Source organism: Panicum virgatum, chromosome 3K (genome assembly GCF_016808335.1).
Source record: "Panicum virgatum strain AP13 chromosome 3K, P.virgatum_v5, whole genome shotgun sequence".
Classification (NCBI taxonomy): Eukaryota; Viridiplantae; Streptophyta; class Magnoliopsida; order Poales; family Poaceae; genus Panicum; species Panicum virgatum.
In genome coordinates, this window is record NC_053138.1 from 31727885 (window position 1) to 31748754 (window position 20870).

Genomic DNA, 20870 nt, shown 5'->3' on the forward strand with positions numbered 1-20870 from the left:
GCCTCCGCCGATGACAAGGAGGAAAGCACCTCCCTTATTGCTGCTGTAGGATTGGAGTTCGCTACCCAGTGCGCGCTTGAAGACAGCAGCGAGTTGGCGCGAGCGCTGGTGGCCTTCCGACGGGACAAGGTCGTGCCCCCAATTGCCGAGGTCGATCGCTGTCAAAGCCGCCTCTTGCATCTCCAAGCGCATCTTCTGCAGTCGTTGCCGCGCTAGGAGGCCGCGTGCTACAGCCTGCAGCCGCACCGCCACCTAGATGAATGAAGCCGCTTGGTCCTGTTGCTCCTTGCGCATCACGCGAACGAGCCGTCGCGCCAAGAACTTGCGCGTTGCCGCTTGTAGGTGCACGACCGCCTCTCTCTTTCGCTCAAGTTGTATCATCTCCTGGAGAGCGGCTTGTATCTGGACTATTGTAACCCTTATGTCGGCGCACAGATCCTTGGTGATCGGCAGGGTCGGCGAAGACGTTTGGAGTGCCGTGGACAGCGTGGCGGCGACCGTCGATGAAGAACTCGCCAGGGCTGTAGATCCGTACCCTGGCATCCCATAGGGCATGGACGCCGCAGGGTTCGACGTCGGCGGCGGTTGAAGGCGCGACTCCATAGAGGTGATGCGTGCTGTAACACCCTAGGTGTCTGCACAGTAGTTGTATATATATTATATGCATCATATGCTTGAATTGCTTGAAAAATGATCTTTTTGTAAATATAAAGGTTATATGTGTAATTATGATTTTATGCAAGGTCCTTTCTATAGTTATATTTGAATAGGTTGTGGAATTATAGCTTTTGTGGAGGGTGTTTTTACAAAATTCAGTGCATTTATTACATGGCAGCAAATCTTGCTTTTAAGTTTAAGTTTAAAGTGATTTTGCATTGAAAAAGACAAAAATCCTTGGAATTCAAAATCCCTCCCATGTTTCCAAAAATAGCTCTTGAATCTTTGATCAAATATTTTTTTGCACAACATCAAAGTTGTAAATCTTGAAAAGTTGAACAACTTTCATGTTGGGCATTTTTTCATTTGAGCCCTATTTTAAAAGTTATCTCTGCTTTACAGTTTGATCCCTGGAAATTTCGTTTAAGCCCATTTCCCCTTCCTCCAGCCCCTTGCTCTGTTCTCGCCGCCGCTATGCAGAGCACCGACGCCGGCGCCGTGGAGAGCCTTCCCAGCCACCTCCTGCTTCGCACTGGCGCCCACGCGTCGCGCTGCTCCTCCTCCCCCGCCTGTTGCCTCGCGCTAGAACCTCCCCGGTCGTGCCACGCGCCCCGCCGAGCCCAGAACCGTCCGCGCGGCCGCCACCTCGCCGCCGCGGTGGCGAGCTCGCTGCAGAGGCCGCCGCCTTCTCCTCGCGCGCGCACGAGCAATAAAAGAACCCCAGAAACCCATTCCCATCTTTCTTCCGCTCATTCCTCGCTCCCACGCCCCAGAACGCCGCCGCCGCTCCACCCCGAACGCCGGCAAGCTTGACGCTGCCACGGAGCTGCCTCACCGCAGCCCCTCCGCCCGCTCTGACCCCCTAGCAAGCTCCGCCGTGAGCCCGCGCAACTCCCAGACCACTTCCCCTCGCCCAACCCTCACCGGAGCACTCCGCCGACAAGTTTCCTCCGCCGCCGACCCGCCCTGCTCCGTCGAACCGCCGCCTCCGAGCCCCTCCCCGCACCCCTAGACCACCCAGAGGTGCGCCTTGAACCCGTGAAGCTCCCACACCCCTCCACCCTCGCCGCCGGTGAGCCCCTCGCCGGGATTTGGCCGGTCAACCACCGCCCCTCTCTCTGACCCAGCCAAGGACCTTGGGTTTGAATTCGAGAAAGCCCAGGGGGTTATTTGAATAGCCATAGACTCAGTGGAATAGTGTTCTAAGGACTTCTTTGTAATTTCTAGCAGTGAACTTTGAAATTCAGTAGAAATTCGTAGGAAATTCGTAAAATAGCAAATCTTGATGTTCTCGAATCCTTGTGTAAAGCTCTATGCAGTAGAGTCATAATATGTTAGTCTTTTGTTGAAAGTTTTTGTTGTACAAGTTAATTTGTGTCACTAGGTACATAAAGACTAGATGTTTTATCTTTTTCTTAACTAATGTTTGAAGCCTTGTACTGCAGTGAAATTTTTATGGTAGTTTGTTCTTGTAACACTAGAGTTGCTATAAATATTTCGTGGTTAGTTCTCGTGTGTAGCTATTTATTTGATTTAATCCTTGTTTAGTAGACTTTAATTATGATAAATAGTTTGTGCTAATGATAAATCATGAAAATATTTCTGAGTGATCTTTTTGAATAGTTTAGCTTGTAAGTAAAGTTTGAGCCACAGTTCATGACTAGAACAGGAGCTAAAAATGAATCTTGCTAATCTGATGTCTGTTTTGTTTATTTTCTCAGAATTAATTCTGTGTAAATAAAATCATGAAAAAATCACAGTAGCTAGATCATTTCTGTGTCGACCTCCTGTTAAATTTTGAACTTCTTATTTGCTCTAGTTTGACCTGTATAATTCAAGCTTGTTCTAGGTGTTGTCTGAATGAATGATTTGTTGTGAATAATTGGCTACATGTTTTGGCATGATTTTACAGGGTAGCTTAATCTGTTCATGTTCGGTTTAGGGTAATTTTTGCTAAATTTATTTCTGTTTGTGCTTTGAGTTGTTTATTTATTAGCAAACCATGACTTACTTGTTATAGGAAATCACCCCCACTTGTTTATGAAGTTAGTAAACTTCATTTGTGCTGTTGATCATGATGCCTTGTGTAGTTAAAATTGTTATTTAACTACTCTATAAATGATTGCCCATGTGTGTTTATAATATTGTTCTTGCATTACATATAAATACGACTACCTTGTCGGATGGGACGTACGAGCTGATCCCGGATTCCGAAGGAGGTGATCTCGAAGCTCAAGCAAACACTGCCGTACTAACTGAAGCCCCGGACCAAAGTTCGGAAGAGCCCAGGGCTGAAATAGTTAGTGACTACCGAGAAGGCAAGTCCCGGACATAACCTATATTTCAAATTATTATCACTTACTGTTGTTACTTGCTTATGCATTTACAGTTCTTAGGATTTGAATTGAAACCCTAGATGCATGATCCTAGGAACCTATGTACTGAACACTAGACTTGAGTTCGACTACTTGCTAAGCTTATAGGACCGGTAAAAGTCGAGTGATTGCCTGTCACTCGTGAGTTTTATAGGAATTGATTGTTTACCTTTCTGTTATCAATATAAGGACGACGGACGGGGTTGTGTTCGATATCATGACCTTATGTGAGACCCCGTCTGTGTTGATGAACTTGCTAAGGTCGCGGTGTGTGGTAGTGCTGGTTAAGTTTTTAAACGTACTAGCCACATGCTGTAAATATGGTATGCGGTAAGCCTAGTAACCGATTGTACCGAGGAGTGGATATACCTGACACTCTCTCTTAGGGATAGGTTTTATTTTTATGTTGCGCAACAATACGACTTCGAGGGACAAGGTTCGGCCTTGGAGCCCTGTAGTTGGGGAGAGTGTTCCTATCCACAAGCCGAAAAGAAAGGCAAACGGTTGTTTGGGAACAACCTGACGGTATTCTAGACGTGTGTGTTAGGTCTGCCTGGCCAGGTTAAGAAATTCGATTCGAATCGTCTGCTTCTCACAGTTTGGAACTGCTTGATCTCTTTGCCACACAGAGTAATAAGAGCAACAATACTATGATCAATCTTGATGTTTGCTTAAAGATCTACCTTGATTGGATAGTAGTGGCTTACATAGAATGCTTAATCAACTAGAATCTTGAAAGCTAAAACTTGAAAGTAAGGACTTACTCTTTATTGCTTTTCAGCAAAAGGAAAACCAGAGCCTCACAAACCCTGCATAGTCTAGCTAAAGTGGGTTTAGTATACCCGTTGACGGTTAAGTCTTGCTGAGTATTAGAATACTCAGCCTTGCTGTTGGAAATCTTTTCAAGTATGAGTTTTGAGGAGCAGATCGCTAGCTTGACCTATCCCTGCTCTTTGCCTCCTGGCTGGTCTGTCGAGTGGGATACGTCCTTGGCCGGCAATGACCATGACGAGTGATACCAGGCTTGTGCTAGTCTGGTATACTTTTGCGACGTGTTGTAGCCGTCGTGTTTTATCTTCCGCTGTTTAAACTCTAAAGTTTTACACTTAAGGCTTGTATAACTGCTTTACTAAATTTGGTTTTGTAATAATTTGAACTGGTTTGTAATCATTACTTTGCCTGTGTTGTAAAATTGTGGTTGTAATATCTCTGGACTCGCCTTCGTGCGGGGTATGCTTGTTCAATCCGAGAACCGGTGGTTGTATCGGGACGTTACCCAACAGACCAAGAATTGTTCCGTTTGAAGTGCGTTTGAGCTGGTGTTGCCTTTGTGGTGATGGCCTGCGCACTTGAGCCGGGATAATTCAAGTGGTTCTGCCACACGTGCCTCCATGCGCGTCTCCATGTCGCCCATGCTGCTCAGCAGCTTGGTCATCTGGGCGGCCAGACCCTCCATGGTTGGCGGCGGCAGTGGTGGCTCGGACTTGTCGTCGCCTGGCATAGTTGATACCAGATTGTTATGGCTGTTGTTGGGATTGAGATCGTGAGGGAGCGGAAGTGGCTGCTGTCGTGCTACAGTACCCTTAAACAAGTCAGAGCCCATTGAACAAAGAGGAGGGGCTACAACACTAGAGTGCCCACTGCGGCCTCTTCCTTCAAGTGATCCGTATGAGCAGAACCACCATTACAAACATGCAGGTCATCACAAAGAGGAGCAGCCACTGGAAGCACGTCGTCTTGGAAGTCAGCGAGTAGACCTCTACCGCTTGCGAGGTTGCACGACCGGTGCTTGCCAAGCTATGCTCCACGGCCCTCTCAGTGGAATCAAGGATCTGCATGAGCAAATAAGTCGACTTTCTCAACAAGCAACCAACTGAAAAGGAGATCTTCGGTGCAGTATAACCACAATAGCTTTATCCACATAAAACTCAATGTCAACAAAACAGAAAGCTGTAAAGGACTAAATAAAAAAAATACCTTCTCCGTCTGTTGCACAGCACGTTCATCATAAGGCTACTTTCCTTCAGCTGGCGTACTAACTTGACCATTTCGTCAGTTAAAATCTTCCTGCAGCTTCCTGTGCGGTAAGAAGATCAGGTCACAGTAAGAGAATAGCTCCTGCGTGTATATTCATTCGATGACCTTGTGCAAGGCCTAAAATTTCCATGTATAGATCTTAAAACACTAGGGACAAAAAGGAGCAAACAGTCAAACATGGCACAGCATGGCTTCCAACAGAGCATCCTAGTTAACCCAAAATGAATGGATCTTGTAATGGGTAGGTTGTGTGCAGTACAGAAACTGTGGATATTGGATAAGAATGAGGGAATTGAGCTGGAGACTGAGATATGGACGGATCTTTAGCAAAGTAGTAAACCTGTGCTTCTCAATGTGAGCCTGAGCTTCTGCATCCAATTTGATAGGTCCTCCAATATCTTCTTTTCTCTCCTGATGGCTTTGTCGAACCTCGACATGAGCTCTATTTAGATACATCTGTTAGTTCAGTAGTTGTAATGGTAATCAAGGGGAAACAAGGGCGCCAAATTTAACTTATGCTGATCTCCTTCGCAATTCTGATGATAAAGATATTGGGCTTTCCGCCTTAGCTTTTTCATTAGAGATTTCTTCTCTGCTTTCAGCAACTGGTTTTTCATTTTCAGGCTGCACCAACCATAATATAGGAGTGTATCTAAAAGTTAATGACATAAAGGTTCGGATAAAAGAAATTGACATATCATCGACTGTGGTAGCTCTGAAGCCTATGAAGAACCAGCAAATGAACTAAGAATGGTAAAGAGCGAAAACTGAATCAATGCAATAATAACATACCACTGGAGCAGCGAGCCTGGCAGCTAGTGCTTCAATCTTTTCTGAATACTCAGAAAGCTTAGCTTTAGAATCACTGAAAAAGAACAAATTTATTAAAACATGTTCTTCTGCTCAAGGAAAAAAATATATAACATAAGCAGTGAATGGAAAGTTTTTCACACAGAAATGCTTGCTTTGCTGAACAAATTAGTAATAACACACAGATACATGAAAAAGCAAGCAATAACTCAAAGATTTTTATCATAGAAATGCAGCCCATCAAATAAAAAATGGCAGGAACTTATGACTGTTAACTTTGTATGTTTCGAGAGTCACGAGATGGAACAGAAATTTCAGAAATAGCTTTTTAGTGAATCTGAAAGACAAACATGCATTTATGAAGTGGTGAACCAAGGAGCCTTCCATGAAACAATAAGGATGTTTATGGAAGCTAGGTTAGTGAACCCACTTTTTTCCAGATTATAGGATAGGTTGCGTAGTTCTGAAAACGTGCCAGTCCTCAATTGTGTTTTCTCACAGTCAGCCAAAGATTATGCGACCAGGGTGTACTCACTACTGGCACAGACATCAAGATTTTAATGGAAATGCAAAAGATGGATGGCTACACTGGTGCAGTGGCAAGATCTATGTATAACAGCTTTACAAGAAAGAAAAAATTTGGTGTTTTTGTTTGGTACTGTCAAATGGCAACTGGTTTTCCTTTATGCCAAAATTATAGATTTTTGACATACATTAATTGGGTCACAGCCAGTATAGCACGATATCAGTGTTCCAGAATGTTCTCAGCCATAGCAGAGAAACACACCTTGATATCCCTTCAGGTGTGGTCTCTGCCCCTAGCTGCTCCAATAGCTCCCTGGCTATGGTTCCATACTGCATTTGAATGGAAGCCATCAATGACCAGTACACAGTTCATTCAAAATGACAAATATTTACATATCATACGCTGATACTCAAATAAACCAGAACGAGGCCATATCTATTTATTCTATTCATTTCAAAGGAGGTTCAGAAAGTCAGGTGATCAACTTTACCAGTGTGCGATGGAAATCTAACTCCATCTAACTACCAAGGAAATTCGTATGAACCGTTAGTACATACATGAACAAGCTTAGCCTGATTCTGCTGCCGAGGAGCCGCCTCCAGCAGCCTTCTAAGGTTCACTTCCACCTTGTTGAGCCTCATGTCGAAGAGGTGGCGAGCTTGACCTGGGGCATGAGGGTTCCAGCAGAACCGCTGGAAATCTTGGAAAATGAACTGCAATTGCACCTCGGGTAATTGATTCTCCTCTCGCTAAAGAACAACAACATAATCAAAGCACGGAGGGGTTGGATTGGATCAGGGGCGGACTCAGTATAGGTAAAATACATGGTCAGATCCGAATACAAATTGCATACGATAGGGGTCTGGATGTTCGATTTCGCACACAGCAGGAACGGAAGGGAAGGGAAAGGGCGAACACACCCTTGTCGGCCGGCGAAGCGCCCGACGAAGACTTGCAAGGGCGGGCGCGGGGGGCGTCGCGGGGGCCGGAGCTCGCCGGGCGGTGCGGGAGCAGGGGATGCAGCTCGCCGGCGCGGGCGGGCGGCGCATGGAATCGCGAGCCACGCCGGATCTGCGAGAGAAAAACGGCGGCAACGTGGGGGGCGCGAGGTGGGAGAAAAAACCGGGCGCGGGGGACCGCCGGGCGCGGCATGGGAAACAACCCGACGCGGCTGTGGAGTGGGGTCGGTCGAGTGCCGGGGTGGGCTCGGGTACATTCAGGGGTTTATAACGTGAATTTTTTTTCAAAAAACATAAATATATGGGTACATTCAGGGGTTTATAATGTGAATTTTTTTTTTCAAAAAACATAAATATATGCATGAAGTACTAAACAAAGTTTATTTGTGAAATTTTTTACGGATGAGTATAACTTTTCGAGACGAATCTAATGAGTTAAGTTCCAGCATGATTAGCTATAATAATGATATAATAACCGCGTCTAATCATGCTCTAATCATATGGTCAAATAACTTATTAGCTACATCACATGCTACAGTACCATAATTGTGAAGATTATTTTGTAATTAAACTTCATTTAATATCTCTAATTAGTGGTCAAATGGATGTGAAAATTTTTCCACCCTTAACCAAATATGGCCCAGTACCCAGGGTACCATATAGAATTACCATTTATTATATTATATATATTATATATCTCTTCCCTCCAACAAAACACGAAGTTTTTTTTTGCTAAAAGCCATCCAGGAAATCTGCCCACCCACGAATTCATCCACAAGTTTTTTTTTTTTGCTAACGCCACCCAGGAAATCTACCCTACTAAAGTTGCGTTGAAGCCTGGCCGGGTTCGATTCCTGCGTTCCGCGGCCGCGCGTCCCCGGTTCGAATCACGCTCCCCTCTCTTCCTCCCCCTCTCTTCTCTTATTTTTTTCGCCCAGATCTCCTGCGCGTCTGCGCCGCCATCTCCCCCCCTCCTCGCTTGTCCACGCCAGCCGCCACCGCGCGCTCCGGCGTACGCGCGGTGGGCGCCGCCGCTCGCCCGTGCCGGACGGCGCGGAGGCTGAAGCGACCGAGCTCGAGCAGGCGCCAGCGCCGCGCGGAACGCGTGGAAGGGGAGGAGGAGGAGGAGGCCTGCAGGCCTCTGCACGGGCGGTCCGCCGGCGGATCTTGGGGCGGCAGGCCTGCGGCCAGCGAGCCGCGGCCGGATCTCGGGGCGGCCCGTCTCGGGCGCCGCCGCCGAACGCTTGGCCGACAGGGGGAGGAGGAGGTGGAGGCCGCCGGGCGCTGCACGGGCGGTCCGCCGGCGGCGGAACAAACCCCTAGGCCGCGGCGCTCGGTCCCCGTCCCGCTCGCGCCGCCCTCGCCCTCTTCGTCGCGCTGCCGGTCGCGCCCCTCCTCCGCCGCGGCGCCAACCCACGCACCTCGTGCTCCACCCCTTCCTCTCATTCTGGTATGCTTTGATGTCATTTTCCCTAATCCGTATCCCTACCTCTTGATCTGGTATGCTTTGATGCTATTTCTCCTGATCTCTAATCTTGCCTCTCGATTGAGGGTGCTCTGATTTTTTTTTTGTCGCCTCTTCGTCTTCCTCACCGAACCCTAGACCCACGCCGGCGCCCAGCAAAACCCAGCACAGAGGGCGGCGAGAGCTCGGGCGGCAGCACTCGGGCGGGAGACGACAGGGGCGGGGCTCCTCACCGCTTGCGCCCTCGCCACGCGCGGTGTGCTGCTGTGCAGGGGGCGGCGGCACGAGGGAGAGGGGAACAGGTGGCATGGTCGCCACGCGGAGCTCGATGGCCGCCACGAGCTGGCGCGCCGGGCGGAGGGGCCAGCAGGCAGCGGGGTTGCGTGCGCGAGGAGGCACGCAGGGCGGAGTGGCCAGCGTCAGGCGGAGCCACCGGCGGGCAGAGCCGCCAGCGGAGCCACGGTCTTCCCTGCGGCGTCCATCCCCTTCGGCTGCCTTCTCTCCGGTAATCCCGTTTTCCTCCTCTTCCTTTCCCTCTTCTCTCATGGGCTAGGGTTTGATAGGTTCTTGATTTGTATGCCTGGATGTCCGGATCCAATTCTTGATTCGTGATTCGCATTGTGGCCTAAACGGTTCAGTGTACTCCCTGTTTATTTTAGTCAAACCTGCTTTGTCATTTTTAGTTGGGTGTGGTTAAGTTTTGCAAGAGTATTTAACTAGCTTCGGATATTGTCCATTTGCTCAAATGTATCTTTGTGCATTGTTTGTATCTATTGTTTGATCTTAATAATTGGTTTAATTCAGCTTGGACATGATATTAAGTTTTCTTTATTACGAAACCAAACATCTTAATAAGTAGTGCTTATTTTATGTCATCATTAGATTTTTTTCTTCTTTTAATCAAGGTTAAAGTACTTTATTCCTTCATTCATTTCAATTATAATGACCTCATATAGTTACTAGTTCAACCAGCACAAATTATGGGCTTCCAAATTCCTGGAGCTCTGGTGTATTGATAAGTTAATATTTTTTGTTATCAAGAATATCTTAATGATGGTGTGATGTCTTTTCCATTTCAGAAACATGCTAAAAGAAGGTCTCAACCTCGTGAAAGGTCAATTTCTGCTATCTTGGCAGCGCTTAGTAAACAGAACATCAATTCTGGATCATCTTCTGGAACTGATCTATCCAGGAAAGACTGACCGAGAGTATTTCTCAAACACCAGAGCTATCAGAATGCACCCATAAAATTGTGAGTTTTAAGTTGCTAGCACGATCTCTTAAACTCTTTTCAGCGGTAGTACTGACGAAGATTAAGTTTTTCTACCATTCCATGATTGCTCCTTACATTTGTTTCATTCATTTCAATTATAATGACCTCATATAGTTACTAGTTCAACCAGCACAAATTATGGGCTTCCAAATTCCTGGAGCTCTGGTGTATTGATAAGTTAATATTTTTTGTTATCGAGAATATCTTAATGATGGTGTGATGTCTTTTCCATTTCAGAAACATGCTAAAAGAAGGCCTCAACCTTGTGAAAGGTCAACTTCTGCTATCTTGGCAGCGCTTAGTAAACGTAACATCAATTCTGGATCATTTTCTGGAACTGATCTATCCAGGAAAAGACTGAAGGAGAGTATTTCTCAAACACCAGAGCTATCAGAATGCACCCATAAAATTGTGAGTTTTAAGTTGCTAGCACGATCTCTTAAACTCTTTTCAGCGGTAGTATTGACGAAGATTAAGTTTTTCTACCATTCCATGATTGCTCCTTACATTTGTAGATGTATAAAAAGAAAAGGTTGGCTTATAAAATTGTTAAGGGAGGCAGCAAGCTTGCAGCTATGGATGAAGAATGTATGTTTTGCACTACTAACTTTCCACATTTCCTTGCTGCATGAATCTTTAAAATTAGCTAACTTCAACAATTTCACAGCCATTGAACTGAACAACGACGATGACAAAGATACTGGGGATAAAGATTGCATGGCGGCCATGGTGGAGTGTGTTGGAAGTTGTGTTCCAACTGAAAATGTCTCTATTATGGGTAGTGTGGTTCCGAATCCATTACTGTCCATTGAGAATTGTGAGGTTAGCAAGAAGGATGGTACGGCCAAGGCGGTTCATCAAGAAAACACCTGTTTGGCAGAATCATTGGCTATCAAGAATCTTCCATTCATGAAGACCTCCCCGATATGGGAGAAGATTGAAGCTATGGAAGTTTTCGGTAATATGCAGCAGCAGCCAAATTTTTCTAAGTTTCAGCATCATGTTCCAGAGCTTTGTGAAGGCAAGGCACTGGGTTTGATGCTCTCTTTTGCCATTTTGGCAGACAGCATAAAGAGGCTGAGTATTCATGATGATGATGCACTTTTTCAAGAAAAGATGAAGGGACTTTCATTGTTGGAGGTGGATGGTTTCGACGTCAGGCACCTGCGATCACAAGTGGAAACACTGCTGCACATAAGGAATGGCCATGCCAGATTGGCAGGCGCAATTAAAGACTTGAAGAAGAAGATTTCTCACAAAGAAACTGTTGATAGGCACCTGGGCACCCAAATTGTTACTCTAAATATGACTGCCTATCAGCTTGAACTGCAGGCTTATCTCTTCCGCTCCATAATGTAATCTGCTATTTCAGAGAAGATGAACTATGCTTCAGAGATGGTAATGCTGAAAACAGAAGCTGACAGTCTTAAGAGGTCATATCTGTCCACTGAGGAGCACTTCAGTAGTGCCGCCACAGCACTGTGGTAAATCCTCCACGTACTGGATCGCTGTAAGTATGGTGCAAATAATAGTATAGTAGTAGTAGTAGCCAGACTTTTATGTGAACATCTGCCCTTTGTGTAAATAAGTAGGGATGCCCTGGTACGTTTTAAACTGATGAACCTATGCGTGTTATATTGCCGTGTTGTCAGCTGACTTGCAGTCGTTCTAGCGGTTTTATGTGAAATCTCTTACGGGCTAAGCTCTTTATGTATTTGCATGTTCTGAGCTGTTCTATCGAGGTTATGACTTGCGGAGCCTGAGGAATGTGGACAGGCTGCAGATGGTGTGCATGTTGCCTATTTTGAATGGCAACCCTTTGGATAGGTTCTAAAATTGTGCATTTCCTTTTACTGGTCTACTATTGTGCATTAAATAATGGTTGCTTGTGTATAAGGAAAGGAGTTAAGAATAAATCCCTTTGACTAGGAAGTAGTCATTTTCCCTCTTAATCTAAAAGGATGGGACTTGATCCCAGTCTTCCAAACAACTCCTTAAATGCTGCACAGATATAATTGGTTGGCCTCTTTGATTGTTCGTGCATGAGTAGTTGGGGGGTTCAAATCAGCAATTTTGCTTAGTTTCATGGTTAAAATAGATAGGGAGATTTTATCTTAAATTACCCTGCTAGTGAAGTGGAGCAAAGCCGATGTGAAGTGCATATGTTTCCCTTGTTCTACTCCATTCATAGTGCATTGGGATGTATGCTGTAATATTTTGATTTTGAAGACATCGTGTAGCACACCCCTAGGGGCACAAAATCCATGTTACTGAGCTAAAATATGTTCTTTGAGAGCTGCAATGACCAGATCGATCTTTGTCCATAGTGGACAAGAATGCAAGCATTTAAAGCTGCTGCCATTGCATTTTGTCCTGAAAGGAAAAAAAGAAGAGCCGGGATGATAAGACATGTATTTGAACATCTAGATAAAGCTGTTCTGTGCTATTGGTTCTGCAGTTTTATTAGCATATTTGTCAAAGAATTATGAAACCTGCTTGGTAATACAGTACTGCTGCTTGTCTTCATAGACACCCTGTTTCCTTGCATGTGGATGTGGTCGAGCAAGGTGGTCTTCTGGTGCTATATGTTGGCCACTGTTTGATTGCTGTGGTGTGGGCTCAGTGGTTCATTTTGGAGTGCTCTGCTATTGTAAATGTGTACTTGTCTGCCAATCTGCTATGATATTTCACAATTTCCTATTTGTATGCAGGTAATATCAGCTCTGAACTTGCTTAGATTTATTCTGATAATAGATTCAAGAGGTAACATCCAATCCAAACCTTAATGTTAATAATTTATCTTCAAGTATTGATGTCACAACCATGGCATGACCTTTGTTGCTATGCTTATATTGCTAATGCAGCAACTACCATTTATTTATTATATGCTTCAGATTTTTCCAGGATTTTCATGTCAATGTAAACTTCTTATTTTTTTTATTCTCAATTATGCATTCTGGTTTCATTTTCAATGCCAAGTTTTGGCAGATGCTACAAACTTTTGCTTTACCAGGTTGCTTGCCAAAGATGTGTCCAATTAGCAAAATCATTGCATCTTGCAAGTTCATATTTTGCTTAACAAATGTCCAAACCAACAGCTTGGTCCAGCATAGGTTCTTATTTCTAAGTTTTAATTCTTGCACATACTTGTTCTATATGCATATTCGTGTCTGAAAGGAAGTGGTAACAAACATATATATACGTAAAATTCAGCTACTATGTTGTGGACACATGGAGTATGGATCGCAAATAGGGTGTGGAATCAATTATAAAGCTTTGAAGTTTTCCCATTGTTGTAAACCCACAGAATGAAAGGATGTTGGTTTTGACTTTGGAGACACCTGATAAATTGATCAAAGTTTGCATGCGGCAGAGTGAGTCATTTGTGAATTGTGTGTTTGATCTTTTTTTTTCTTCATATTTTGCTCAGGACCAAGATCAGGGAAATTGTTCCAGAAAGAGACTTTACACAAGGTCATTCGGAGTGGCTGATCCCATTAAGACCAATTGTCTCAGGAATTCAGTCAGAAAACGAAAGGGATGACAGTGAGCTTGCAAATCAAATCTTGTGCTCGTTAAATCCTGTTCAACTAGTGTTGTACCGCTGCATAGAGTTGGCTGAGGGAAAGATGAAATGCTGCTAATGTTTTCATTTTTCGCTCTTTCCATGCGGTACTAACCTCTGTATTGAGTAGGTGGTGACAAGATAGAAAGATCTTGTGGATTCAATCTCCATCGTTTTGTCTTGTAGTCTCAGGCATTCTTCAGTCCCTTTGCTAGTACGGTTTTCCTTGACAAGTTTATGAGGAAATTTCCTATTTGATACTAGCAAAAGGACTAATTGCTTCCTTGACCACCGAAAGTTCAAACTTCCCTATTTGGCACTTGATGTAAGTTTCATTCCCAAAATAGACGGTATTGCCATCTATTGTGAGGAGTACGGATATTCAGCGCCATATGAAACAAAAGACACCCCCCCACCCCGGCGTTAGTTTATAGATAATGACTCTAATGTGGCCGGCCGTACGTTAGTGCATCCGCGCGGCCGGCTTCATCTACTGGCCGCGGTGTTGCTTGCTTCGCCGCCAAGGCCAAGTCGCGCGGTCGCCTGATGATGAGCTCCGAACCTCGAAGAGATAAGTCCCCTCCCCCATCCCCCGGCAATCTGCTGTTGCCACGCCCGCCTAGACAACTCCAACGACCTCTCCACGATTATTTGGGACACAGGCTGATTTCATTTGGCCTTCCTCTCTTTGCTAGATTTGGGACACAGGCTGATTTCATTTGGCCTTCCTCTCTCTTTGCTAGGTCTCTCTCTATCTGTATCTCTCCTGCATTCCCAGGAAGGGGGCTCTCTTTCTCTCCATGTTCTCTCCAGATCCCGGCAATTTGTGAAGGGGAATCGGAAATCGGAAGCAGAGAGAGGGCCGCACTCGAGTTGAGTCCTTGGCTTATGTGAATCAACTGATTTTGGAGGTTCTCCACTCAGGTTTCTGGTGGATTGCAAAGCGCAAAGCCTAATGCCGAGGGGGGGTCGATGCAAGTGAAGGTTACTGCTCCTCTCGTGGTTGTGTTCTATGTGGATCTTTTACCCAATCATTCCAGCAAGTTAACTGATTAGACGGTGTTTTTCTATGGACAGTTTAGTGGATACTAAAGCACAGATCGATACTTGGAGGTAGGTGCAGACCAACATGAAGGTGAGTTTTCCTTTCGGGGTTATGGGTATTCACACACCCTGGTCTCTGAATCACCTGATTTTTTGTTTGTTTTTTAATTGGCAGAGCGAATTGAAATTGGGGACAACAAGGGGGAGAGGGGCTCAACTGGTTTGCACTGATTTTTCTAAAGCACGCGTGGAAGGCTTTGAATGGGTTGATTGACTCAGTCAAGGTTTGAGAGCTCATCACTGGTAGTTACATTTGTTTTGTACTTTTGTAAGATGTGTCCTGATACTGATAGTATATGAACATGGGAATCTGATCTTTGCAATTGATAGTGTTTTGATAATCTAGCAAAGGTAAGGCTTAGGAAAATTCTAAAACTAAATATTCAGTTTTGTAATATGTTTTTTTACATGCCTGTGGAACCTCATTGTATCTTTTAGCTTTGCAGCTTTTTTTTCTGTTCAGCTTAAAGGATCATGCCATTATGCAAATACCATGGACCAGATTTAGGCAATAATATAGGTATGAATCAGGCAATAACGTTGTTCTAGATAAGCAATAATATCTCATGCTTTTATGCATTATATTTACAGAAAAGTACTTACAAAACATGTTCTAGTATTAATTAAGCATTGCTCGTTTTTGTTTCCTTTGTTTTGTGCTCAATGACCTGAATGCTTGGCTTCTGTTTCAATTAGGCACATCCACTATTTTTCAATCTAGTTATGTACTACGCCATGCAACCTAGTAATGTGTCAGCTTCCAGCATACATTAAAAGGAATAAATTTGTTAAAGGATGATTTTTGGTTTGCTCTGTTAAGTTACCGGGCAACATTATGAACTGGTTATTTTTAGACTTTTCTTTCCTCCAAAATATTTTTTTGATTGACATCATTCTTTGCTTTTATCAATGCCTTTTGATCCTTTTCAATAATTTTATAGGATCACCATGAGATCTTTCTTTTTGTGTGTGTTCTGCTAGTTTTGTACTGTTATTTCTCCCACCGATAGATCATTGATGTTCATATCATAGTTGGAAACTAGGCAAAAGGATGTAATTCATTATGCAATAATATGCTACTAAATTAGGCAAACAAATATACTTTAGTAGGCAATAATATGGTTCTCAATTAGCAATAATACAGGTGTGTTCTGCATCAGTTACATCACCGCTGAGGCATTTATATGATCTTTTTTTTCGACCATGCCTGGACACGTTTTTCATTAAGGGAAGAGAAGTGTTACAAAAGAGTTGGTTACAGAGCAAGAACCGACTCGAGATAAACCGACATGCTCGATTACACGACACCCGTTGCGCGACCCGGAAGCCTACCTAGTTTACACACTGCCGGCTCAAGGCACCTAAACCCTGCTTGAAACCAAGCAACAATCTCATCGTACACCCATATGATTATATCATCAACCGTACGCACTCGTTGATCGAAAGTCCTATCATTTCTCTCCTTCCATAGCAGCCAAGAAGTGAGGATAACCAGGGTGTCCAGACATCGACGGTTGTCCTTTGAAATTTGTTTCCTCGCTGCAGACCACCAGGTAACAAAGAAAGTGGACTTGGTGTCCGGCGCCAACGTGTCCCAACCAAGTCTACGCAGCATGCGAAACCAAACTTCTCTCGTAAATGGACAGGCAGTTAACAGGTGATCAATCGTCTCCGACGTTTGTGCACACAACACACAAGTGTCGTCATCTTGTAACCCATGCTTCTTCTTTCGAGCGGCTGTCCAGCAACGATCATGGAGCACAAGCGAAATGAAAAATTTGCATTTTGCTGGCGCACGTGTCTTGCGGAGGAGCTTAGCTCCCTCTACCGGGTGCTGACCGATGAAGAAGGACTGGTACGCAGAAGCGGTAGTGAACACCCTGTCCGGCGTCCATTTCCAACAGATTGTGTCCATCAAGTTGTCATCAAGTTGTATGTCTCTCGTCCGATCCCATATGAGGAGGTTTTCTAGAATTACCTGGACAGTTAAGGCTCCGGTTATGTCCTGAACCCAGGTGTCCCCATTCAGCGCTTGCGCGACGGTTCTTTGTTTCTTAATCCGAGGACCAACTGCATTGCTTAGGCATGGAGCAAGATCAGATATAGACTGTCCTTGCAACCATCGATCTGTCCAGAATAGTGCCTTGTGGCCATTTCCCACCTCGACATAGATCGACGCCTGAAACATCGCCTCGACCACACTCTCTGTCTCCGCGGGGAGGTCACACCATGTAAGAGAATCATCAGTACGCTTTAGCCATAACCATCTCATGCGTAAGGCGTAACCAAAACTCTGTAGGTCCACAATGCCAAGCCCTCCAAGTTCAGTCGTTCTGCATACTGCTTGCCATGCCAACCGACAATGGCCGCCTTTAGCTGATTCGGCCCCACTCCACAGGAAACCCCTGCGGTAGCTGTCGATGCATTTGATCACCCATGGAGAGATCTTCACAGCCATCGCCGTATGTATCGGAATGGCTGACAGAGTGCTCTTGATCAGAATAGTCCGCCCAGCGCGGTTCAGGAGGCCGGCCTCCCAAGTTGGGAGTCTGCACGCCACCTTATCAACCAAGGGCTGCAAATCACTCTTGTGTAGCTTCTTCAGCCCAAGTGGAATACCCAAGTAATGTATCGGGAACGGGTCAAACTTCCCTGGGAAGTGAGTGAGAAGTGTCACCGAAGCTTCCAAATCACATTGGATAGGTGAAATCTGGCATTTGGACAGATTTGTCTTAAGACCCGACGCCCCCGCAAAAATTTTGAGGATTAGTCTAGTGAGCACTAGATCATGTTCGACAGGCGACAGGAAGACGACCACATCATCGGCATATAGGAAAGTTCTCTCTTTGACCTTGGGATGAAGTGCCCGTAGAAGACCTTTCTCAACTGCTAATCTTAAAAGAGCATTTAGGACCTCCATGACGATCACAAAGAGGAGGGGCGATAGCGGGTCGCCCTGGCGTAAGCCCCTAGCGTGACAGATTCTTCTCCCCGGCGACCCATTTAAAATGATTTTGGTGCTTGCCGATGAAAGCATAAGAGAAATCCAGTCCCACCACCTCCTGGAGAAGCCACAGTGCTGAAGAATGCACAATAGAAAGCGCCAGTTGACAGTGTCGAAGGCCTTGGCTATATCCAACTTAAGTAGCACACTTGGAATTTTTGAACGATGCAGCAATTTTGCTGTTAATTGTACAGCTCTGTAATTCTCATGGATAAGCCGTGAACGAATAAAGGCGCTCTGGTTGTGCTTGACCAGATTATGCATGAGAGGAGTGAGACGCCTTGCCAACACCTTTGTGAATAGCTTAGCAAAACTGTGTATCAAACTGATGGGTTTAAAATCGCTTATGAGGGACGCATCTTGTCTCTTACGAAGGAGCAACATATATGCCTGGTTTACCAAGTAAAAACTTCGACCATCTAGCGACCAAATGGCATTAAAATCTCTCAAGACATCGTCTTTGATAATCGGCCAGGCTGTTCGATAGAACAGACCGGTAAACCCGTCCGGTCCTGGGGCTTTATCGGTGGGCATGTCAACAATGGCTTGCCACACTTCCTCAACTGAAAAACAGTGGTCAAGAGATTCAGCATGAATAGAAGGAAGGTTCAATTCGTCCATGTTTAAGTTATTAAGTTGCTGCCCTCCAGAGCCCAAAATAGCATCAAAATGGTTAAAAGCTGACTCGGCCATTTCTTCATCTCTGAACAAAACGACATCATCCGCACGCAGCTTAGTAATGTGATTCTTGCGGCTGCGGTGACAAGCTTGCAAGTGGAAAAACCGTGTGTTAGCATCACCCTCCGCCAAGTATGATATGCACGCCCACTGCCGGATCAAAGTCCTATGTAGCGAGGCTAGTCCCAAAGAGCAAAGTTTAGCTTTCCTTCTCAGTGCCAGTTCATGAGGCGCCAGGTTTCTGAAATCCTGAGCGCAGTCCAACTGCAAGACAATTTCCTTAGCAATGGCCAATTGCAGACCAACCGAGCCGATGTGCTTGGCGCTCCAGCTTTTCAACGCCTTAGCCGTATTACGTAGTTTGAAATCCAGACATCTGAACGCATCGACCTCAGTACTCGCCCACAGCAAGGGAGCACGCCAAGCCTCCTCAATGACTTGCAGGTACCCTTAACATTTGGGCCAGAAGTTCTCGAAACGAAGTCTCTTGAAGTGAGGAAGGGAGCAATCAGTTCTCAGCATCAAGGGGGCATGATCAGAGCATTCCGTCCCAAGTGCCGACAGCTCATGACCGGGAAAGTCGTGTACCCAATCCTCCGAGGCGAAGACACAATCAAGTCGCTCAAGTGTTGGCCTTTCACGCTCGTTTGTCCAGGTGTATAGGCGCCCTTTAAGGTTCAGTTCCTGCAACTCGGTATCATTGATGAATCGTCGGAAACGGTTCATCATACTTCTATTGAGCCGCTGATTATTTTTATCCTCCACTTGATAAATGAGATTAAAATCACTGCAGAGTACCCACATCCCGTCACAAGAGGTGCGAACATCCCTGAGCTCATCAAGGAACGCGATCTTCTCACAGTCTGCCTGAGGACCGTACACACAGGTTAACCACCAAGAGACATCACTCTGTAACAGAGTTACCCTTGCTGTTAAACCACACAGATTTATATGATCTTGATCAGGCAATAATGTGATATGTAATGGGCAAAGTACCATCTTGATTTTTTGCTATTTTTTCTGCAGCTCCCCCTTTTTCCCCGTACTTTTGTCACAATGCCATCAGCAGCAGTTTCAACAACAACATAGCTTTTTTTCCCAAGCAAGTTGGGGTAGGCTATCAGCAGCAGTTTCGATATTGCTAATTACAACTGGGTTTTGCTGATTTTGAGCAGGCTTAATGTCATGTACTGCAACTACCTGAGTGCAATATGTAGGATTGCCATCTAACTCTTGTAGGAAATCATAATCAAATTCGGGTGGGGGCTCATTTAAATCCATTTTGTTTGCTTTTGACTTTTTTTTTCCTTCTTACCCTGCACAGCCATTTTAAAACCAAGCACAAACCTCATTACACAGTAGCATCATGAAAACCATTTTTAAGGCAGTTTTTCAGGCAATTATGTTTTTTACTGCAAGCACATCAGGTTCCACAGTTAGGCAATTCTGTACTTTCAGTAGGAAGTACAAGGCATTTTTTACATAGGCAAATCATGCATGTTTCTGGTTCACTCAGCATCAAAAAACTAATCAAGTTTCAAATCTGCAGATCTACTGACAACAAACTACAACATTGGATTTTGATGATGTGGACGACAGGGAAGCAACTAGGGGGCCAATTAGTACTTTCTGTCCAGAAGTTCACACACGCATGCTACTTTCAAATCCCTGTGTATAGCAATTTGTTGGGGGGTAAAACAAAGAAGATCTGTTGGTTTTTGTCTCTGGAGGATGTGTTTTTCCCATGTGGATCTATTATGTTGCTAGAAATCTAAAACCAAGCTGCAGATGATTGGTGCATAGTAGTAAAAAAAGCTCTCTTGCTCACCTGATCCGCTTTTTTACCTCCTGTTTGATTTAATGCGGGCCGTCTACTTTTGCTTTTCTTAATGGTTTGCTTGGCAAGTTAGCTTGTTTTATGTGGGGCAGTTGCCTTTTGTTTTGGCGCATCTGGCGCAATTTGGCGCCAAAAGATGCAGGGACCACGGTTGGGGATGGGGGAACAAAAAAGGAATTGCTAATATAATAGACTTTCCAAAAGTAGATAGGCCATAGGGATAAGTAATATTACGGACGGCCGTAAGTTAGTCAGGTCCTAGTTTATAATCAGTTTCTGATTTATATACCTGTATAATTTGCACACAAAAAAGTATATGTGATCAATACTGTAGCATGTGTTATTTATGGAGTTAATGGAGCTCTACTAAAACTTCCGAATTCAATAACGCTTTCAGTTTGTTCAGCAGAAACTATGAACCGATATGAGATTAACCAAAGCAATCAATTTTCTCTGGGAGAAAAAAAAACCTACAACAATTTAATCAGGTTCTGCTGCACAAATTACAGTAGCCAGTACCCATTTGGAGCCTATGCCAATCAAATAACCGAGCTCTACTTTACAATGATTTTCCAATTTG

The 20870-nt window shown here is 44.8% G+C and overlaps 1 pseudogene; it reads right to left on the bottom strand.

The window, feature by feature from the left end:
* Positions 1-4535: 4535 nt before the first annotated feature.
* Positions 4536-7585, bottom strand: LOC120698980 (annotated as a pseudogene).
* Positions 7586-20870: the final 13285 nt, after the last annotated feature.